The 9,603-nt window shown below is 43.8% G+C and overlaps 1 long non-coding RNA gene across 1 annotated transcript; it reads left to right on the top strand.

Annotated features, from left to right (window-relative positions):
• The first annotated feature begins 2,043 nt into the window (after positions 1 to 2,043).
• Positions 2,044 to 8,279, top strand: LOC113950832. Its single transcript, XR_003528897.1, has 3 exons — positions 2,044 to 2,176; positions 3,376 to 3,440; positions 8,224 to 8,279. It is a non-coding gene; the product is annotated as an uncharacterized LOC113950832 (long non-coding RNA).
• The last annotated feature ends 1,324 nt before the right edge of the window (positions 8,280 to 9,603 follow it).

Here is a 9,603-nt window from a genome sequence, read left to right on the forward strand (position 1 = left end):
ACGTTCATGGCATCAGAAATTACCCTGTTTTCATTTACCCTGCCCTTTGCCATACGATCCTGGCCCTCAGAAGCTTTAAATAGTCTGCATTATTATGAAGGCTTGTTAGGACTTGTCCCTAATCATTCCAGGAATAATCCTTGATGGGTTGTTTCAGACTGTGTGTGAATATTTGCACAACCACAGAGCTCTCACTTGCTTAAGTCCCTCTTAGAAGGGGGATTGAAGCTTCGTGTTCAGTACAGAACGAATGGCACATAGTGGGGGGGGCATGAGTGGCAATGAATCCATTGTGTCTGCATATGCTAAAGTTCTTTCTCTTTCAAGAAGATCTAAAATGAAAAGGTACATTTCAGAAAAGAACAGGAGGACCATATTATTATGTGTTGATGGATGCCGAGCAGCAGAAATCAACCTGCCCTTTAAATGCATGGACACTAAAAACGGTGCAGTCAATGCTTCCCAGAATTGTGCTTGTTACAGATGGTCCCAGAGCTCGCACTGTTTGTGCACAAGAATTCCTGTGTTAGATACTGAAATATAAGCTCTCTGCTGGGGCTACAATCCCTGTTGTCTACCTTAAGATGGTGATATAAATTGAGAAAAGAAACAGAGGAATCTGATGATTAATAAATCTGTTTCTCAAAGGCTGGCAATCACAATTTCAATGTCATCTGCAGGAGAAAATCCAAGGCAGATATAAATCTTCTTTTCTGACTTGGTTTCCAGATGCAAACTTGAAGAAAAACAAATCACACAGGAGCATGACAATACAAAGATTTATGCCACATAGGCTGCAGTGTGTATCAGGCAGGGCAAACAGATAACTAGGCCTTTTTTTTACCTGGGGTCACATTAGTCCACTGAGATAAAACTCCTGGTGTTTGGAGGTTTTTGCAGTCATATTATGCATTGACAATATTATCTCACCCACTACATTCTCATGACACCATACATACCAAAATGGTAAGTGGGAAGCAGCTGAGAGACACATGCTCAAACAATATCATGACAAAATGCCTTTGCACCACAGATCAGCATTCAGTCTGTCCAACCATGTAGCCTTCATGTTTTCAGATGATCTTTGAACATTTTGCTGGGCATCTCACCATCTCTAGGACACTAGAAGTGGTATCTGAAAGAACTAAGATAAAGAGAGGAGGTTTTGGTGCTTGTCTTTTCATCTCTCAAGCTTCTCACAGGTATCAAAAAAGAGAAAGACTTTGTATAAAGTCTTTTGGAACCATGAGATGCTGATGTGGTCATCAGCAGGATGGTTTGGAGATTTTATCTGACATTAATATCCTGTAGTTAAGTGCTTGGTAAAAAAAAAAAAAACAACCAAAAACAAAACAAACAAACAAAAACCCAAACAAACAAATACCGCCCTCCCCTCCCCCCCAAAAAAAACCCAACCGAAAATAAAGGCAAGTTATTTGCAGCACTTCTATTTATTATGTGGGCCACCAAGATGAAATCAGTACTTAACAAAAGGGGAACAAGCGAAGCTGCCTAAATGCCTGGATGGAAAAAGGACAACAAATGGAAGGAAGTGCTACATGAAACCACACAGACTGAAACTGAGATAGGTGTTAAGCCTTGAGACCCTGGGCGCCAGGGGTGCCCCTACTGTGGGCCTATTGAGGGGATCACGAGCTGCCAAACAAAGACATTTGGAAAAGCTTCCAGACATACTGAAGACAGTCCATTTTCTTGATGGGGAGTTGGCTCACCTGCAGGAGTGTCCACCTTCTTACGTGGACACCGCAGGCAAAACTCTGAAATAATATAAGAAAATTCTTTAAAGGGAAAATTCCTGCATTGCTATAGTCCAAGAAAGATTTTGCAAAGGAAATGTCATTGTTTTGCACTGCAGGCAGCCACACAGAGACAGGCAGAGGTGAATTTATCTTACAGCTAAACCAATGACAGAGCCAAGTATGGAGGAGCTTTGATATTCTGATCATGGAACAAAATATGGCTCTTCAGACTCCTGGCATCCTAGGCCACAGATCTGAGGTCACAAAAGTGGGAATACTCAGACTCTTTAGGAAGCCACATATTTCTGCTCTAATACAAAGTCAGGTTCAAACAAAGTTGGTGAAGAAGATGGACTTGGCTTCTTCATGGACAGAACCTTCTGAGGGACAGCACTGGCTGCTCTCCTTAAATACAGGTATTGGCAAGCAGGGAAGGAACTTGAGCACACTCAGCACTAAAGCATGAGACATTTCTTCAAGGTGCAAAGGCAAATTTTGCACAAGGGTAAACCAGTGCTGCAATGAGCAGGCAGTTAAAGAAATTATAGCAGTGACACACTCAAGCAAAAAATGTTCTTCAACATATGCAAGGAGAACAGAGTCTGTAGAGGAGACAGAAAGGAACTACCTCTAAAACAAATAAATACATAAATAAAAATAAATAAATCTGTGAAAGCAGGTCCTACTTTAAAGTTGGAACTCAAGGTGAAAAATGCAATAACAACCAGTCATTTCTAGAGAAGCTCCCCTCAAAGAGGAGCCTGAGGACACTGTGAGCACAGCCTCATTCTGATGGATGTTCAAGTAAACACGCAGGGGGGTCCTTACACTATTTCACCATGTGGACCGTGCTGAGTTGTCCAAATTAGAAACTGAGACTCCCTGCAAACTCCAGAGAGAAGGGCAGACATTTTTTGAACATGATTCAGAGCCCAGAGGGTAGGAACCTAGCTCCTGTTCTACTTATGTGGTCCAAACCACCCCCAGAGGTGCCTTCCCCTCTTCTTAGTCCACACTCAGTGTTTAGGCTGCCTGACATAGGTTCCCTACACTAAATGGTGAATATTACACAATGACAGCAAATTCCTGAAATCTTCTCTATGTGGTAAGCATGGTATGAGCCCAGAGGGAAATAACAGAATCTGAGATGGGGAACCTGATTCTGCCTCATAGCCTGGAATGGCAGAGCTGTAACAAATACTATTTTTCTTTATGACTGTTATTTATTTTAGAACTTTGATGAAGTCTGGCACATGCTAAAGATGGAAGAAGAAGAAGCTACTTTGTGCATCACTAGATATGTGCATAAAACGGAGTCCTGGTCTCAATAGGAGAAGGAGTAAAAGCTCAGCTATTCCAGATGATAAAATCAGATCTTCTGTAGAGGTGCTATGGAGAGATCATACAATAACTGCAAACATGAAATAGAAGATTTTACTGAGCTCAGAAGGACTAAAAGGTGTTGACTTAATCCATGCTAATAGTTGTGCTGGACGCAGTTGAATTTGAATTTTAAAAAAGAGCAGTTTCAGCTCTGGATGCTTTGAGCATCAGTCACTACTGACACACAGCATATTAATTATTTAGCTATAGTTAACTATTGTATTCTTTACAGGTTATCAGCCAGGAATGACACATTCTCTTCAAGTATGAAAAAAATTACATACAGGAACAGAGGAGGTAAAACTACCGAACAGGATTTTGTATGTTGGACATTGTAACACCTTATCAGGCCTCAGACGCGTGAGATCAGAAATGCCAGCTGGAACCCACAGGGCTTATCTGGGCACTCACAAGCATAGGAAGAATGAGAGCCAAAGGAGTTTTATTCGGTATGAATCCCTGAATGCTGCTGCTGTAGATAAGGAGCAAAGTCCCAGGTTCCACTAAGTCAATGACAAATCTCAGTTTGACTTCATTTGGGCTGGGATTTCCTGCTCAGCATCAAGGGGTGAAACCCACACTAGGCACAGGAAAAAGGCAGCAGAAACTACTGAACTTGTGCATGGCTCATGGCTGCAATTGTTTTGCAGCCAGCATGAACCTACCTGCAGTAGATGGGAACGGTGGCTGATGGGTTGTTTGTTTTCGGGATTTTTTTGGGGGTTTTTTTTGTTTGTTTTGGGTTTTTTTGCTGAGCTAGTAGCCAGTCCAGTTTCCTGAGGTTTAGGACCAGACTTTATGGGGGTTTAGAGATAATTTTTGGTATATGAGGAGTTACCCTATGCACAAAGCAACAAAGCTTAACAAGTCACCTATTGTTGAAGGGGCTCCTGGAGCAGAAACACTGTTCTCGTCAGGGACAACCCTCTGTCCACCAGGAAACAGAGAAGGTGTTCACACAAAAAGGAGAACAAACTCCCTGTCCTTTGAGGGCATCCAAAATGCTTCAGGCTACACTTCCCCTAAGATATAGACCTCAAAGACAACAGCAGAAAAAAAAAAAGCATGTACCATGCTCTAAGTATTAGAGTAAAAAACCACTCACTTAGTGCTAACATGCTCTCTGATTGGGGAGCCCTAGTTATTGCCATGAGACAGCATGTAACAAATTTCAACCTGCTGTTGAGGTTGGGACTGCTTTTGAAAATAGTCCAAATTTCAAGCAAAAGAGAGGCAAGCACTTTTTCAGTTTCTTTTGCCTGTTTCTCATGGAATCTTGGCTCTCCTGCAATGGCTGTGAGAGCAGAAGGAGCACCCACAAGTGTGGTGCCTGCATTGCCCATAAGCTGTGCCAGCAGAAGCCATGGCAGGGCCAGCAGGGATCTGGGGAACCTCTCCCACCTCTTTCCAGCCACCACAGTGACCTTCCAGCCCACTCCAGTCCCCTCAGCCCAACACTTTGCAGGAACAAGGTCACCCTCAGCCACATTGCAGCTGCCCAGGCTGGTGTAGGACACCCCGGTGCCACCAGGAGAGATAGCAAGGGCTTGTTTTCACCCTTTGGTGTTGCCTCCTCTCCTTTGCTCTGGGTGTGTGGGCTTTTTACATGCCAATTAAGTGCAGGCTGGGGCTGGGGTGGAGGTGCAGCACGCCGAGCCGCCGTCTCGCTGCCTCCGTACTGTCACCTTCCATTAAGCAGCTGGCGGCAGGGAGAAGTGGAGGGAAAAGCCAGCGGCATGTTTGGTTTGCTGTTTTTGTGGGCACTTTACAACTTCAAAGGCTTCTCTCTGGTTCACAGGGGGCAAGGGGCAGAGGTCAGTAGGCACGGTTTGACCTCCCTTTCACCTCCTCCCCGAAAGGGAGAGACACACACACACACACACACAGAGGAAGAAGAAAAGGAAGACGAAATCCTGGCAAACACTTTTATCCTCTAATCTTTCTTTGCCTTAGTGCTGTAGAGGCTTTGTCCAGCAGACAAAATGCCCTTCAATGTCTGACACTTCCATGCTGGACTCTTCCTCCTCTTGTCCAAGGAGAAAAATAAAGCAAAACACAGCACAACAGAATGGGGGGAAAAAAATAAAAAGGAAAATGTTGCTCTTAGGGGCTGCATTTTCTCATTTTTTATTTTGGGAGGGGGAAGGTTTTTTGGTTGTCTTTTTTTGCCCCTAGCTAAATAGCTATTCCTCTATATGTGAGCCCACCAACTGCATGAGGGAGGGAGAAAACAGGCATGATTGTTCAAGATCCAGCTTGAGATGTAAAAAATGCATTTTCTTGTCTTTAAAGACAGCATTGTTGTATTTATTTATTTATTTTTAATGGCAAGGTCGCTAGCCCGGGGCACTGAGGAGTATGTTCGAGTTTCAGAAAGCTCTCCACAGCTGGTGATTATATCCCTTGCAGTGCATACAAAGACATTGAGAAAGCAGCAGAGAAAGTAAACAGTATCACTTCTGGGGATGGAGGGGGAGAGGAGGAGGGGGGCAGAGGAGGAGGAGAAGGAGGAGAAGAGAGGCAGATGAAATTTAAACTGGCGGTCAGCCCAGGCACCAACTTAAAACAATACAGTGAGAGGAAGCCAAAAAGGAAAAGAAAAAAATGAAGCAGAGGGGCGTGTATAGAGACACGCTATGTGTGCACACGCGTGAGAGTGCGCGAAGCAAAGCTACAGCAAGAAAAGGAAGGGATGAGGTTGCAAGCCCAGGTTTCGAGAGTCATCCCTAGAGGTTCATCACAGAGCAGAACAGCTTACAAGGGGAGGTTTTGGGGGCAAAGCCATCATCCTCAGTGTAAATACATCTACAAGCATTTCTAATCAAGGATAGCTGTTCACCTCTCTCAAGAATGAGGGGAGGGAACACACACGGTCCAGAAAGAGCAGTCTCAGCCCTGTTACCTCCTGCATCCTTAAAACTAAGAAAGGGGCAAGCAAGTCTGGGCCATAATCTACTGACTGATGCTCTTCTGTCTGACACAACACAGACTTGGGCTATGCTTGTCTTTCCGCTTTGGAAGTCATGCTCCTCATTGACTTGAGGCAGTTTAATCTTAAGCTACTGCCTTTCTCCAGCATTTTGTTTTTTGCCAGTTCAGGAGAAAACAGTCACAACTGGGTGGTGGTTTGGAGAGCCAAATGTTTTATGGGTTACAGCACAGGGTACAAACTGGATGCAGTTTGGTCCAAGCCTCCACAAGCCCTCCTCACACAGACTGATCCTGGGTGCTGGCTGAGGCTCAATCCTCACCTAACAGAACAGTTCTGGCTGTGTTAGATCTTCTCTGGTCATGCTGACCTTGAATTCACTGGAATAAGGTTAGTCATCTTAGTGTGGGGGAAGGGAGAGGCAAGCTTTTTGGAACATCCATCTGCCTGGGAAAGGCTAACAAGCCCTCATTTATAGATGTCTATACGTGTGCCTCAGCAGAAATGTAGTTGGAAAGCTTCTGGAGAGACAGTGTACCTTAAAAAGATCAGACCAGCCTGTTCTTTGGGCTGCCCATGCAGTTTTCTGCTACCTTTCTCACCCAGAGGAGTCAGGCATCCAGCAGGTTGATGTGTTCTCTAAAGCACTCCAGCAGTTGCCCTCTCCTCCCAGAAACAACACAAATCTTGAGGCCACAGCTGCAAGCCCTGGCAAACTATGGCTCTCACCTCATGTGGGAGAGCAGTGATGCAGCTACATTTCTGGCTGAGCTTCAGCACCCTTGGTGGTATTTTACAGGACAGGTTGGTCAAGAGACATGAACTCCAAGGGCTTACTACTTAGTGTGTTATTTTGAATTAAAGGCCTCCCCAGACAAACACTTCTGCTAGCTCACTGTCCTCCTGTGCAACAAGACTAGCTGGCTCAGTCCTTCTCTGACCAGAATTTAATCCTTCACTCTCTATCACCAGTTTGGGAAGGGAAGATGCATAGTAATAGGCGGCCTTTTGCGCTATACTTTGCTGCTTCTACATATGGCCTGGAGCAGAACCAGACAAAGCAGACTTCACTGACAAATACAGCAAACAGCACTGCGCTCTACAAAGGGTTTCTCAATTCCCACCACCTTGTGAAGATTTGGTATGGATTCAACTGATCTGGCAGCTTCTTGGAGGGCTTATTGCCCTATCTCCTTGACATGTGTTGCATTTAAAATCTTCAACCACAACAATTTTCAGCTCCTACAAATGATTTCTCAAGGGTGATGGTAAATTAGATTCTTAGCATCCCATTAAGCAGGGCCAATAATTCAACATTACTTTGAGACTTAAGTGACTATGGTACTGAAAAGAGATTTCATTTCATTTTCATCAGACACTCTAAAATTTATGCACTGGTTACTCACAGGTAGTTTTTTGCTTGAACAATGCTAGTTGCAATAGGCAAAAATCTAGTTAGATATTAAGAAAAAAGATTTACATTTAAAGCTAGTACTGGAATGGGCTATTCAGAGAGGTTGTGGAATCTCCATCCTCAGAGAAGCTCAAAATTGGACTGGGCAAGGCCCTGAGCAACCTGAATTCATTTGGCCCTGCCCTGCAAGGGCTTGAACTGATGACCTCTGGAGGTCCTTTCCAACCTGTATTAGTCTATGACCAGGAAGGCCACATCAGAACCTGCCCAAGATACATACAGTACCGAGTACAAACATCAGCATGGAGGCACCCCTGATGTGGTGTTTCCAATACAAATATTGCCATGGTTACCTTTTGATTAAAACAAACTCAGTTATATTTGTCTGCTTCCTAAGGGTAACTATGCAGTAAAGCTGAAATAAGAGATTCTGAGCGCATTAAATCTCAGGTGTTGAGTCTGTGAGCCCACAACCACCTTATGCATCCAACTGCAACCAGACCCTGCAAAGGGGGAATCCAGGTGGCTGAACCCAGCAGACCAGCACTAGCAAACTCCAGGCAACACTGACACTCCACATGGGGAGAGTCTGGCTTGCAGATGAGGGATGGGAGCAGGTCGCCAGCCTCCTCTCCATTCAAGCATTGACCAAAAGCAATCTCACTCTCCATTCCTGCACTAAGAGCAAATTGTTTTGGTTTTTGTTTGAAGTGAGTCCATCTTCACTTTCCTTGCAGGAAATGCACTGAGGTCTTTTTGTGGTGAGGAAAAAAAAAAAGTTTCTATAAAAAGTAGTGTCTTCGCCTACCTAGGCACGTGGCTAACAAATATAAAGATCACCATCTAGTGGCTTACAGGGAAGATACCATCTGTCATATGTCTGCAAGTTTGATGACCAATAAAGTTGTTGTTACAACATATTATAATTTATTCTTGCCTTCAGCTCTTAAGCAAGTCAGGCACCTACACAGCCACGGAAACAGACAAGTTTCTGATCCACAGGAAACTGATATTCATTTCTCCCTGCAATCAAACACTGACCTCTTCCTCATCCCCCTTTTTCCCTTTACCCCTACACAGGATTTGGGCACGTGGATTTATGACTTACTTTAAGGTCCAGAAATTAGGTGCCTATTGTAAACCAAGCAAACTCCTATAGCAGTTAATATAAGGAGGCAGATAAAAACAGAGGTTGATGCATCCCATCATTTTGCATGGAGAAGGAAGACAGCTAGGATGAACCCTCCTTATGAGATCCCACAACCTGGAAAACCAGTTACCCAGCAAGTATGAAAGCCTCTGGAAAACTTGGCCTGTGAGTAGCCCATGGGATAGTTTATGCCAACCCTTTTCTGTTTGCCTCACAGGAAATCATCCAAATTGAAATATTCCTGAAATACTCCTCAATAGAAAGACACATCTCCAATTTCTGACAAAATTTTCATTTCGCTGGAATAGTTCTGGTGAGCTTTAGTTCTTGTTCTTTGAGGAAAGATTGGGAGAAACATCATTATAGGTACCTCTGGAAAGTTCTACTCATCCCGGGGAAGGTCTTACATTAACATGACTGTGATGCTCCTAGTCCATAATCTAGCACAAATACTCCTTCGAATCTTTGTGCTGGGCCACATAGGCCATCCCTAAAATATCACATTCAACCACATACTTCAGAGGCACATAAAGAGATGAAGTACTACCAGTGAATGGGTCACTCATTTTAGTGTCACTGAATGCCACCTGGCAAGGTCAGATTTGAAGATAACAGAGGACATAATTTAATTCTAGACTGCATTCTCTGACTACTTCACAGAAGCAGCCCTCCACATTTTTACCAAGCCAGTCTAATGGCTTAGTACCAGAACCAAATCATATATCTAAAGCATTATTCTGGCACATCTTCCTGTCAAGTTCTCAATTTTCCAGGTTGTCTAAACCCACACTGCATTGATCTGGGGAGAAGAGAAATTCTCTACACAATCTCAAGCACAAAATACAGACTTGTCTGCATTTCTATACACAAATTCAGTTATATTGCATATTTCTAATGGCCTCCCTTAAAGCCTACAGGTGGATATCATTCCCTTCTCCCACATAACTAGTGATAGGATGAGAGGAAA

Source organism: Corapipo altera, unplaced genomic scaffold, assembly GCF_003945725.1.
Source record: "Corapipo altera isolate COAL_440 unplaced genomic scaffold, ASM394572v1 78, whole genome shotgun sequence".
In the NCBI taxonomy this organism is placed as follows: domain Eukaryota; kingdom Metazoa; phylum Chordata; class Aves; order Passeriformes; family Pipridae; genus Corapipo; species Corapipo altera.